This window comes from Procambarus clarkii, chromosome 84 (assembly GCF_040958095.1).
Source record: "Procambarus clarkii isolate CNS0578487 chromosome 84, FALCON_Pclarkii_2.0, whole genome shotgun sequence".
Lineage (NCBI taxonomy): Eukaryota > Metazoa > Arthropoda > Malacostraca > Decapoda > Cambaridae > Procambarus > Procambarus clarkii.
In genome coordinates this window covers 7,951,291-7,964,836 of record NC_091233.1, presented here as the reverse complement: position 1 = coordinate 7,964,836, position 13,546 = coordinate 7,951,291, and the positions used below count along the sequence as shown (strand labels likewise).

General features: G+C 43.3%; 1 pseudogene; it reads right to left on the bottom strand.

Annotated features, from left to right (window-relative positions):
- The window catches only part of LOC123774839 (macrophage mannose receptor 1-like), an 85,010-nt pseudogene that overhangs the window by 34,725 nt on the left and 36,739 nt on the right, over positions 1–13,546 (bottom strand).

Genomic DNA, 13,546 nt, shown 5'->3' with positions numbered 1-13,546 from the left:
AACGCATGTTTTTACCTATCACAGAGATGGCAGCTATATAGTAGGTATATAAAAAGACGCGAATATTTGAATGTAACGTTGTGTCAAAATTTCAAAGCAATCAGTGAAGAACTTTCGGAGAATACACCATGTGTTGCTCTTACGTCCAACAGATGGCGCTGTAAAAAAAAAAAAACATGTTTTTTCCTGTTACAGGTGAGGCATGCATATAGTAGATATATAAAAAGACACGCCTATTCGAATGCAACGTTGTGTCAAAATATCAAAGCAATTGGTAAACAAGTTTCGAAGATTTCCCTCACATGAAAAACACAGGAAAAACAGTTTTTCAGAAAAACTTTTTTTTTACCGTCACATACGTGACATCTATGTAGTATGTATATAAAAACCTGGCCGGATGCGAATGGAACGTTGTGTGAAAATTTCAAAGCAATCGGTGAAGAACTTTCGGAGATTAGCGATTATGCACAAATTAACATTTCCATTTTTATTTATATAGATTATTGAAGGTTCTGCATACTTGTTTGCTATTGCCTCATATGAATAATACAGATATAATTATGCAATTTCTTCTTGGGTGGGGATGGGGGAATTGATAAAGTCCCCCATGGGCCACACTGAATTGAAAAACACAAAGTTTGAAAAAAAATGACATTTGTATGTTACCAAGTAATATCTATATGATTTCCTATAGCTTTGTTTGCTTTCCGTTTAAATTATTATTATTTCTTCGGGGATCTATGGGGCTAAAACTCTCTATAGAGACACCTGCACACACAATATGACCATAGAATTGTTTTAATGTAATATTATTGTAGTCGATATTCTGATATTTTAAAGAAATTATTTATCTCCTATCTAAGGGCTCGACCATTAGCAAGCTATACCACCTATAATTCCTTGTTTACTTCTCTGGAACTCTCCAGTATTTTCTTTGTAATCCAAAAGGCACGAACGTTTTGTCAAGAAAACGTCATACAAGAGGTAGAGGCCACAGAGGAAGGATTAAAAACAGTTTACCTACCATCAGTATAGAGGTAGTCCATGATGGCTTTCAGCTGTGTGGCAGTCTCGATAACGACCAAGTTCCCCCCAAAACCTTGACATAGTGCCTGGGCGACATCTCGGGTGTCATTCTGGAAGTTAACAAACAGCAGACACTGGTCTCCCAACTGCAGGTAGGGACAGTTAGCTCGCTCATCACTGCTTCTCCAGTCCCTTTCAACTTCATCCAGAATAAAACCTAAAAATATTGTGATGCTGGAAATGTGCTTTTTCATATCTTTAGGTGTAAATTCTCCCTCTTCACAGGTATGCATATTAATATAAATTAACCTCCGTCAGGTTATAATTTCTCAACAATGCTTGAATTACAACTGATTATGTTCCAACTTTTTATTCGATTGATGTTCGTCTTAAGACCTGTCAAAGTTATTAAAGCCACCACAACAGCTTACTGATCAACCATCAAGAATACTTCCACCATAAACATAGTTCAGGACAAAAGTGAACTATCAAAACGATCTACACTGAGAATACACCAGGAGGTTACACTTCCTGGTGTAAGGCCACCTACAATAGCTTGCTTACGAATCAGACAGTATACATTTTCCTGGACTAAAATTTCAGTGTATATACACAAACGTTTTGGTGTTATGCTTAAGGCTACTCAATCACCGGAGGGTTATTAAGAACACCATAAGAGGTGTTCTTACAAAACTTTTACAAAAAAATATGACTACTATTCTAATAGCCACATTTTTTTTTCTCTGAAGGGGGGGAGGAGTGTTACGACCTTGGGTTCTTCAGTGGAAACCAGAGGTCACATTAAGCTCTAAATAATTTACCTTACGTTCTTTTGGGCGCATTCCTATCTTCCTTGCCAGACGTAAGACGAATCTTGTTTCTCACAGTGCATTTGCAGACTGAGCTTGTGGTTGATTATTAATTAATAAAATAGGCATCAACTATGTTTACAAATGATTAGAAAGTATTAGTAAAGTAGATCTGAGTAAACTTGGATATAGGGCTGCTGTACGATTAGCTGAGTTGTCAGCCGGCAGCGAGTCATCTGGATGAAGCTGAAACTCGAGGCTGGCTTCCTTCTCTGGCTGGCGTCGTGGTGTAAACATCTCTACTGTGTGGCTCTGCATCCCTCTCCCCTTCCTCCTACTTCTCTCCCTTACCTTATCCTGTGTCTAGTTTACCAAGCTAAGTAATGTGCTCTATTCTCGTTTTCTCGCATACGTGTGTATTAATGTGTATAGTATTAATGTGTATTAACTAATTAGGGTATCACTAGTGTTTATATTGCTAAGTTACTCTAAGAGGGTCCCAGTGGAACCACGTGGGCTCCAGTAGTACCAGTAAGCTACCTAGAGTCCTTGCCAGTGTCCCTTGCCTAGTAAACTTTACCCTAGCTTGTCCCAAGTGTAAAACCTTGTATCTTGCCTATGTAGACCAAGGCTTTTAACGTAAGATAGTGTGGTAAAGTAATTATTGTTATTGTTGTGAATGTATATGGGTGGGTTGTTAAGAGGGTTTAATAAATAAGTTAGTTTTAAAGGAGTATCCATTCTTCCTGTATAGGAGATCAATGATCTACCTCTAGGCTGACCTTTCTGGAAGCCACTATAGATATTACTGTTTTATATTTTTATTGGGGGCCGGGCCTATATGATCTCCCTTACTTGTGATACATCTTAATTCTAACTGCTGACCCTACTCCATAAATATACTAGATCCCCCATAGCAGTCAACATTTATAACAGTGAACTCATGGACACTGCTCCTGGGTGCAAGGAGTTCTATCAACTGATGATTCGAGAACAGTTCTTAAAAGCATGCGAATCGTCTCTCCGTATCAAGCTCAGAGAGCAGGAAGTTGTGTCAGATCTGTCTATGGCCAAGCAAGCTGATCTGTGGGCTGGGGCCAGGAGGCAAGTGAAACGGGTGAAGCCGCACAAAAAGCATCATGCTACAGGTACTGGCGAGGGAGCTAAGCCTAAGATGAATGTGCCGGGTGGGGAAGGGGGGGGGCAGGGAAACTCTTCTGACAAACATGTGCACAAGTTCTACAACTGTGGTAAGCCAGGTCATCGGGCAGCTGATTGCAAGGCAAAACTGAAGCCAGGTTACATAGCAGGTGTGAGCTCAAGTGGTAAGAAACATTCCAATGTTGGAAAGGATCCACTAGCTTGAACCCTTGAGGAGGTGGACGGAATTGTTAACAGAAAATCGGCGAAAATCTTCCGTGACAAAGGCGCCACAACCCACATGGTGAGAAAAAGCCTAGTAACGCCAGAATCTGAGACAGGTAGACACATCTACATCCAATTCCCAAATGGTTATGCTAAGGAGACGGTGGAGGTGTATGTGTAGGTCGACACACCATACATCAAGGGAAAAATTCGTGCAGTTCAAGTGGAACATGCTGTATATGCACTTTTACTGGGGAATGTCCTGGGAGTCTCTGACTGCCCAAGTCCACCCTCAAAGAAAACGGGGGAGAGTGAGGAAGCTGCCTCAGCTGGGTGCAGCCGTTCTGTCAGTAGGTGCCACGGGTGACGCTACAGGGAGTGACCACACCCAAGCAAAGTTGAAAAGTAAAGGTAAAAAAAGGTGGAAGAAGGCAAGCTGGGAAGTAATGGAGGGAGCAGCAAAATCCATGACTGAAGAGACAGCAGCTCCATTAACAGGTATCTCACTCTTGGCAGCTGTCACTACGAGGTCAGAGTGACCTCGTAGTGACAAGGTGCGCTATGCTAAGGCGCATAGCACACCTTGCCGACTCAAGCCATTGACAAGCCGACTCACCCAGAAAAACTCTTAAAATTGCGAGACATTCAGGGAGTGTCTGCAAAGGAGGAACAAAGTTTTCCAACATCAGGAACGCAAGTACTGGTACTTGCACCATAATGGGAAAAACGAACGCAAGTTCAGTGTAGGTGACGAGGAACTTTTGTTACTTCCCACCAGCAGGAACAAGCTCTTGCTGCAGTGGAAGGCCCATTCACGGTAGTGGAGTCCTCGCACTCGTTAAACTACGTGCTCAACGTCGATGGTGCCAAGAAGAAGTACCATGTCAACATGCACAAACGCTACGAGGACTCACCTGTAGATGGATCCACAAAGCCGGAGAAGCATGGAAGACGTCAGTACACGAGAGTACCACGGGCCTAGACCTCGACAGGACCGATCGACCACCCACTGCGCTCAGCAACGATTGCCGGTGTTTCAGTGATAGTTGACGATGAGAAGGTAGGTCAACCGGTTCTTTTCAATCAACAACAGCAGGAGACACACCGAGATGTTAAGGTTGATGATCAGCTGTCTGAAGATCAAGTCGACCAGGTTACTTGACTGGTAGCAGAGTACAAGGAGGTACTCTCTGACGTCACTAAAGTAGCAAAGGTAGAGGGTTACCGCATACCTTTGCTAGAGCAGCAAGCAGTACGCACAAAACCAAATCCTGTTCCTCATCACCTTGTACCAAAGGTGAGAGAAGAACTGGGATTTATGATTAGCGCGGGAGCAAAAGAGAAGTCGACCTCCCCATACTCAAGCCCGATGGTGTTAGTAAAGAAGCCATGGGGGAGGTGTGCGCATCTGCCTCGACTTCAGGAAGTTGAACTCTATTATAGAGTTTGATGCTGAACCAATGATCAATCAAAATGAGATCTTCTCGAGGTTAGCTTCCAGTTTCTATTTCTCCAAGCTTGAGCTGACAAAAGGATTTTGGCAGATTCCACTAGATGAAAACTGTAAGCGCTGCACTGCCTCCATGACAAGCGAAGGTCTCTTCCAGTTCACAGTCCTCCCGTTTGGACTGGTGAACGCCCCGGCCGTAGTACTGGAGTAGACGTGTTCGTGGACAATGTGCTCATCCACCCTGCTACGTGGGAAGAACATCTGAGCTTGCTAAGGTAGGTGTTCGAAAGACTACAAGAAGTAGGAATGGTTGCAAAACCCACTAAGTGTTAGTTGGGGTGCAAGGAGGTCAGGTACCTTGGTCACGTGATAGGGGGAGGGTTCACCAGGCCTCTGCCCGAGATCTTCATGATCAGTGAAGCCGCTCCGGCCGCCACCAAGACTCAGGTTAAGTCATTCCTGGGACTTGCAGGGTACTATAGAACTTTCATTCCCAATTTCACGTCCATAGCAATTCCACTAACTAACCTAACTAAAAAGAATACATCTGTTAGAGTACGTTGGTCAGAAATGGAGAACTCAGCATTGTCGATGCTCAAGAAAAAGCTAACTGAAGCACCCATCCTTAAACTACCAGATTCTACCAGAAAGTGCATCCTACAGACAGATGCCTCAAATACAGGTATTGGCACTGTGCTCATGCAAGAGTACGACAGTGAAATCTGGCCAGTTAGGTACTCCAATCGTAAAATGAGCGATGCTGAACAGAATTACTCTACTGTAGAAAAGGAACTCCTTGCTGCTGTTGTGGGAGGTAGGAAATTCTACCTGTATCTCTATGGTAAGCACTTCACGTTTCAAGTAAATCACTAACTGTTCAGCCACACTGGCACGCTAAGAAACGCAAACCATATAATAATGTGCAGGGTGTTGTTCCTTCGTGGTTTACATAAAGGGGGCCAACAACGTAGGTGCTGACTGGTTGAGTAGGTCAGGGGTGCTCAATGAGACATCGAATGTGGAAGACATGAGAAGAAAACGAAAAACGAATCAACGGACACTGGTTCCCAGTGTGCTTCTGATGTGTCAAGCATGACACAGGTGGAGAGAGGCAGTAGGGAGATTAGTGACAATGAGGGTTTTGAGGCGTCGAGCCAACCCAGAGCTGGAGCTACGTCCATCCACAGTGCCTACTCAAGACCTGAAAATACAGCAATAGGTGACCCGCTGATAGAAGAAATTTCTCACTTAACAGGAAGGAATAGTCTAGACGAGGACCCGCCTCACCTAGCAGTATAGAAAACGGAATCCGCTCGACCCAGCCGCACCACGTGCAAGTGAGTCAGCGGTCTGAGGTTAGAACTCTGTGGAGCTCGCTTTTGGTTGGGGGTGATGTGAGAGTATGGTCTCTCAAGATTGTCCCACAGCTGACTTGAATGGCCCAATGCAGTGCACAGTGTTGCTAAGTCGTGCACAAGCCCTAATTGTGTTATCCCTGGATGGAAACTGTCATGCCGGGTGTCTCCAGGATGCCCCCATATTCAGGAATACTTGTATCATATGGAGGCCGACGTATGTCCAGGTAGAAAGTAGATACAGGGGAGTTATGCAATTGCGCCATAGCAAATGAGAGCCAGGAAGTACACAGCTTGAAGGTCCAAGTGTGAGAAGAGAGAGGACGCCAGCAAGGCGAGAGATAAGCTTTGAGCTCTGGGGTCAATCTCAACCAGCGCGATGATAAGGGAGGCCGGTGAGGACAAGAGGCGAGCCACACGAGAGGGTAAATATTATTAATTAATCATTGTACTAATTTTCCCTGATATAACCATCATATATTGGTTACGCTTATTACTATGTGCCCTTTTGACAGGTGAAATTGAAGGGGAAGAAGAATTAGCAACAACTACCTGGTACAACACATGACATGTGATCACCCTGGATTGACACACGAGGAAAATCAGTTTTCTGTGAAGCTTCGTGTCCAAGTCTGGTTGACCAGGCCATATCCAGTAACATTGTAGTGAATGTCTACCAATTGATTAATTATGAATGATACACTATATAATTAATAACCCACAGCTTGTGTAGGAAACTCCTTAGGGGAAAATTAAACATACAGTACACTTTAAAATCATAAAGTACACTAGCGAAATATATTAATTAATTAAGAAAAAATGAATATAAATTAACTTAAGAAATAAATTAATATAAATTAATTACAAATTAATTATAAATTAATTATAAATAAATTATAAATTAAGTATAAACAAATTATTAATTAATTCTAAATAAATTAGAAATTTAATAAATTAATAATAATTTATAAATACATTAAAAATTTAATAAATTAATAAATTAATTGTAAATAAATAGATAAATAAATATATAAATCCCATGAGTCAGTCTTCTCTACAACTAAATTGATCTAAAAAATGTATTTAATCATTGTCTTTGAGTCACAAAAAACTTGATCAATCTCATTAATGACTTATATCTGGAAACAATTTCTGTTCATATTTGTATATTACCTGTACAAGCAGCTGCCAATATAATAACTTTCCAGATCAACGTTGGGGGCGCCATGATCTACGTCGCTTGAATGACGATTCTTCAACAACTGGAAGCAGGTAAAACTAATTATTATATAAAGAAAAAATCCTCATATAATAAATAATGTTTTAAAACAGGAGTTTGAACAATAGGTATCAAATGGGAGAGGAAATCCTTCAAGAATCAAGTAGAGAGCAAGACCTGCAAGTTAATATCAAATCAAAGTTGTCGTCTGAAGCCCTCATCAAACAGTTGCATCATTAGTGTCGTATGCTTGGTCGGCCAACTTAAAAAACTGTCTTTCGAAATTTGTAAAAGGACTCAATCAGAAACTTGTACATCACATAAGTCAGACAAATCCAGGAATATGCGGCTTGAGCGTACAGTTCTTATTTTGCCAACTGCTAGATGAAATTGGAAACGGTTTATAGATACACCACCAAACAACTCCCAGAACTATGAGATAGGAGTTATGAGAAATGACTAATGGAATTAAACTTCACAGCAGAACAAAACTCAAGAATTAGGAGAGACATGTTAACCATGTTTAATTCTGAGAGGAATAAACAGAAGACGAGACCAGACAAAGCATTGGTAATACTATAACATTGCCAGGCACAGCTGGGATTGAGTTCGCTAGAAGGGGCCATTAGGAATGATGCATTATAAATAATCTTTTCAGTGTCAGAAAAATTAACAAATATGTAATAATTCATCAAGCGTTGCATTGGTCGCTCACCAAAAGGAACGTGAGCTGGGTTTAGACCGTCATAAGACAGGCGGTGGAGAGTGAAGGCTGACTCGATACAGTTTTTTGTGTAGATATAATGGAACTAAACATCTCAGGAACCTGTACACCAGTTGATTGACAATAAAAACGTTGGACCAAACAACCAAAGTATTTACCCAGCTAAGAAACTAATGCAAACAAACAAGATAAAAAAACGCCCATACACTCAAAACAAACACACATATTCACACAAAAACACACATACACACACACAAGAACATGCTCACAAAAGCACATACATAAAAGCACAGTATAACAGAAACAACATGGCAGTTAATATTGAGAGAGCAGCCGCTGCTGCCTGTAGAAATCGATCCCATCTGCTCATAAGGTGGACTTTAATCATGGAAGGATAGACTGGGAAAACAGGGAACCACATGGACGTAAGGAAACATGGAGAGCGAAACTGCTGGAGATGACAACTAGAAACTTTTTAAGTCAGCATGTCAAGAGTCCCACGAGAATGAGAGGCAATGACGAACCAGCAAGACTCGACCTAGTATTCACTCTGAACGATTCAGACATAAGGGAAATCGGTCTTGAAGCCCCCGTGGGTATGAGTGATCACAGTGTACTGCTGTTTGAGTATCTGGTCGAAAAAGGATTAATGTACTCAAGGAAAGGCCCAGAAAGCAAGAGGCCGGCATTCCGGAAGGCAAACTATGAGGAGATGAGAAAATTCTCAACTTAAATAGCTTGGGAAACAGAGCTCAGAGGAAAGACGGTTCAAGACATGATGGACTACATCACACAGAAGTGTAAGGAGGCAGCAGACATGTTCATCCCAGTCGAATGGGAAAAAAATGAAATGGAGTTGAGAAACTCATGGTTTAATCAGAGTTGTAAGCTAGCAAAGCAACTAAGTAAAAGGGCGTGGAGAAACTATAGAAACAACAGAACACTATAAAGAGCAGAGAAAGATACCAGAGCGCCAGGAGTGAATACGTCAGGGTGAGAAGAGAGGTAGAGAGGCAATATGAAAATGACATAGCGAGCAAGGCAAAGACTCAACCCTAACTGCTGCATAGGAACTTCAGGCGGAAAACAACAGTGAAGGCACAGGAAATGAAACTGAGGATAGGGGCAGAAAGATTCACTACAAAGGACAAGGAAGTGTGCGAGAAACTCAATAAGAAATTCCAGGAAGTCTTCACCTCAGAGCAAGGAGAAGTCCCAGAGATAAGGGAGGGAACATCAAACCAGTCACCACTAGAGGAGTTTGTGATTACCAGTGGGGAGGTGAGGAAGCCTCTGCTCGATTTGGACGTGACAATGGCTATAGACCCGGATGGAATCTCACAATGGATTCTAAAGGATGGAGTAGAAGCTCTGTGCCTACCACTCTCTAGAGTGTACAATAAGTCACTGGTAACAGGTGAACTGCCAAAAATTTGGAAGACAGCCAATGTAGTCCCAATATACATGAAGGGTGATAGGCAGAAGGCACTGAACTACAGGCCAGTGTCCCTAACTTGCATTCCATGCAAGATGACAGAAATGATTGTGCGAAAAAAGCTAGTGGAACATCTGGAGCGGAAGAACTTTGTAACACAACATCAGCATGGGTTCAGAGATCGCAAATCATGCCTAACAGGATTAATTGAGTTCTATGACCAGGGAACAAAAATCAGGCAAGAGAGAGAGGGCTGGGTAGACTGCATATTTCTGGACACAGTACCACATAAGAGACTAGTGCACAAACTGGAGATGCAGGCAGAAGTGAAAGGGAAGGTACTCTACTGGATAAGAGAGTACCTAAGCAACAAGATACAGCGAATCACTGTGAGGGGTGAGGTTTCGGAGTGGAGGAAAGTCACCAGTGGAGTTCCACAGGGATCAGTCCTTTGACTTATACTGTTTCTGATATATGTAAATGAGATCCCAGAAGGATTTGACTCGTTCCTCTCGATGTTTGCTGATGATGCAAAAATTATGAGGAGGATCAAAACAGAGGAGGATAGTATGAGGATACAAGATGACTTAGACAAACTAAAAGAATGGTCCGACAAATGGCTACTAAGTTCAACCCAAGTAAATGTAAAGTAATGAAACTAGGAGGAGGAACTAGGAGGCCAGTCACTGGATACCGAATGGGAGATGAAGTCCTTCACGAAACGGACAGAGAGAAAGATCTGGGAGTTGATATCACGCCAAACCTGTCTCCCGAAGCCCACATCTCAAGAATAACATTAGCGGCCTATGCGAGGCTGGCTAACATCAGAACTGCTTTCAGAAACCAGTGTAAGGAATCCATCCTTCAGAACCTTGTATACCACATATGTAAGGCCAATCCTGGAGTATGCAACCCCAGCATGGAGCCCGTATCTAGTCAAGCACAAGACCAAACTGGAAAAAGTTCAGAGGTATGCCACTAAGCTAGTCCCAGAACTAAGAGGCATGAGTTATGAGGACAGACTACGTGAACTTCACCTCATGTCGCTGGAAGACAGAAGAGCTAAGGGAGACATGATTACCACATTCAAATTTCTCAGGGGTAGGGTAGACAATGATAGATTATTTAACATGGATGGTACACGAACAGGGGACACAGGTGGAAGCTGAGTACCCAGATGAGCCAGAGAGACATTAGAAAGAGCGTTTTCAGTGTCAGAGAAGTTAATAAATGGAAGATACTAGGAAGTGATGTGGTGGAAGCTGACTCCATACACAGATTCAAATGTAGATGTGACAGAGCCCAGTAGGCTCAGGAATCTGTACATCAGTTGGCTAATGGTTGAGAGGCGGGACCAAAGAGCCAAAGCTCAACCCCCGCAACCACAACTAGGTGAGTACCCTCCTCGACTGCCGCGAGGCCCCCTAGGACAGCACTTTGGGATCGTAGTCCTAAGGGGCCCGGGTTCGATTCTCTGCGGAGGCAGAAACAAATGGGCATTGTTTCTTTCACCCTGAAACCTCTGTTTAACTAGCAGTAAATAGGTACCTTGAGTTAGACAGGTGCAACAGGCTGCTTCCTGTGGGTGTGTACCCACCTTGTTGAGCTTGTGGGGATTGAGCAAGCTCTTTCGCCCCACCTCTCAACTGTCAATTAACTGGTGTACAGATCCTTGAACCTATTGGGCTCTATCAAGTCTACATTTGAAACTTTGTATGGAGTATGCCACATCACTGCTTAATGCATTCCATTGTTAACTACCCTGACTCTGAAAAAACATTTCTAATGTCTTTGTGGTTCATTTGGGTACTAAGTTTACACTTGTGTCCCCTTGTCCGTGTTCCATCCGTGCTAAATAATGTCTTTGTCTACCCTGTCAATTCTCCTGAAAATTTAGTAATGGGTTATCATGTCTCCCCTTACTTTTTTGTCTTCCTGAGACGTGAGGTTTAGCTCCCGTAGCCTTTCCTCGTAACTCATTCCTCTCAGTTCTGGGACTAGACTGGTGACCAAAGAGCCAAAGCTCAACCCCCGCAAGCACAACTAAGTGAGTACAACTAGGTGAGTACACACCCCAACCCACCACCCCATTTGTGCCCCCCCTCCCACCCATTGCACAAATCCCTCCTTGCCCCTACAGAATGCCCACCATATCACCCAAATCCTCCCTCTCCCCTTACCCTGAGTATCCCCTGCCTTCCCATCCCCTGGTCTTCTTCCTGCCCCATACAGGCCCAGGTAAGACCTAAGCCCTCCATCCTACCCAAACCCCTGTTAACTACATCACAGGAGGGCCTTCTCTCACCCCTAACAATCCCTGCCCTCCCACCCCCAGGACTTCTACCTGTCGCAAGCAGGCCTGGGCAAGACCTTTGTCCTCCGTCCCTCACCACACCTCCCCCTGAACCCCTGGCAACTACCCCACTGGAGGAGGAATATAGGAATACCCAAATAACAATGCCCATGGAACGACTTCCTACACTTGTGGGGAGGGAGGGTGAAAATGGATATAGGAAAGTGAGCCTCAAGGTAATGTACTCAAACATCGATGGGATTACCAATAAAGCAAGTGAACTGGCGGAATGGATGCTAGAAGAAAACCCAGATGTAATAGGACTTACGGAAACAAAATTGTCAGGAGTCATAACAGATTCTGTGTTTCCAAAGGACTACTAAACAGTAAGGAAAGAGAGGGAAGGGAGAAGAGATGGAGGAGTTGCCCTGCTGATAAGGAAGGACTGTAGTTTTGATTAGATAGAAATTCAGAGCTGTGACGGATTCATAGATTACTTAACAGGAACTATGACAATGAGTGGACCTAAGATAATAGTGGCAGTCATTTACATCCCTCCACTAAATGACAGAAGACCCAGACAGGAGTTTGATAGGAACAACATGGCTACCAATAATATACTAGAGAGAGCAGCTTCAATTGCCCACAAGAATAACTCTAGACTCTTAATCATGAGCGATTTCAACCATAGAAAGATAGACTGGGAGAGTGGGGACCCACATGGAGGTGCAGATACACGGAGAGCTAAACTCTTGGAAGAGGCAACAAGGAACTTTCTGAGTCAACATTCTTTCTGAGACGAAAGAGATACCAAATAATACACACATGGAAAATACTGGAGGGACAGGTCCCAAATCTGCACAGTAAAATAACAACGTACTGGAGTGAACGACATGGAAGAAAATGCAGAACAGAACCAGTGAAGAGCAGAGGTGCCATGGGCACAATCAGAGAACACTGTATGAACATCAGAGGTCCACGGTTGTTCAACGTCCTACCAGCAAGCATCAGAAATATTGCAGGAACAACCGTGGCCATCTTCAAGAGGAAACTAGATTGTTTCCTTCAAGGAGTGCCGGACCAACCGGGCTGTGGTGGGTATGTGGGCCTGTGGGCTGCTCCAAGCAACAGCCTGGTGGACCAAACTCTCACAAGTCAAGTCTGGCCTCGGTCCGGGCTTGGGGAGTAGAAGAACTCCCAGAACCCCATCAACCAGGTAACCAGGTAACATGTCAAGGGACCCACAAGAATGAGAGCCAATGACGAACCAGCAAGACTAGACCTGATATTCCCCTTGAATGAGTCAGATATAAGGGAAGTCAAATTTGAAGCCCCCCATAGGAATGAGTTACCACAGTGTAATGACATATGAGTATCTGATGGAGATAGGGATAACCTATCCAAGGATGGGATCGGAAGGGAAAAGACTAAATTACCGAAGAGGAAAATATGATGAGATGAGGGACTTCCCAAGGGTAATACAATTGGAAGCAGAACTCAGAGAGACGACTGTACAGGATATGATGGACTATGTCACCCAGAAGTGCCAGGAAGCTGCATACAGATTTATCCTGTTCCAAAATGAGTAAAACGAAAAGCAACAGAAGAATCCATGGTTCAACTAGGAATGTAAAGAAGCAAAGCAATTGAGTAAAAGAACATGGAGAAACTACAGGAATAACAGAACACCAGAGAGAAGGGAGAGATACCAGAGGGCACGAAATGAGTACCTCAGAGTGAGGAGAGAAGCAGAGAGACAGTATGAAAATGACATTGCGAGTAAAGCTAAGACCCAACCAAAGCTGTTCCACAGCCACCTCAGTAGGAAAACCGTGGTGAAGGAGCAAGTGATGAACCTGAGAATAGGGAA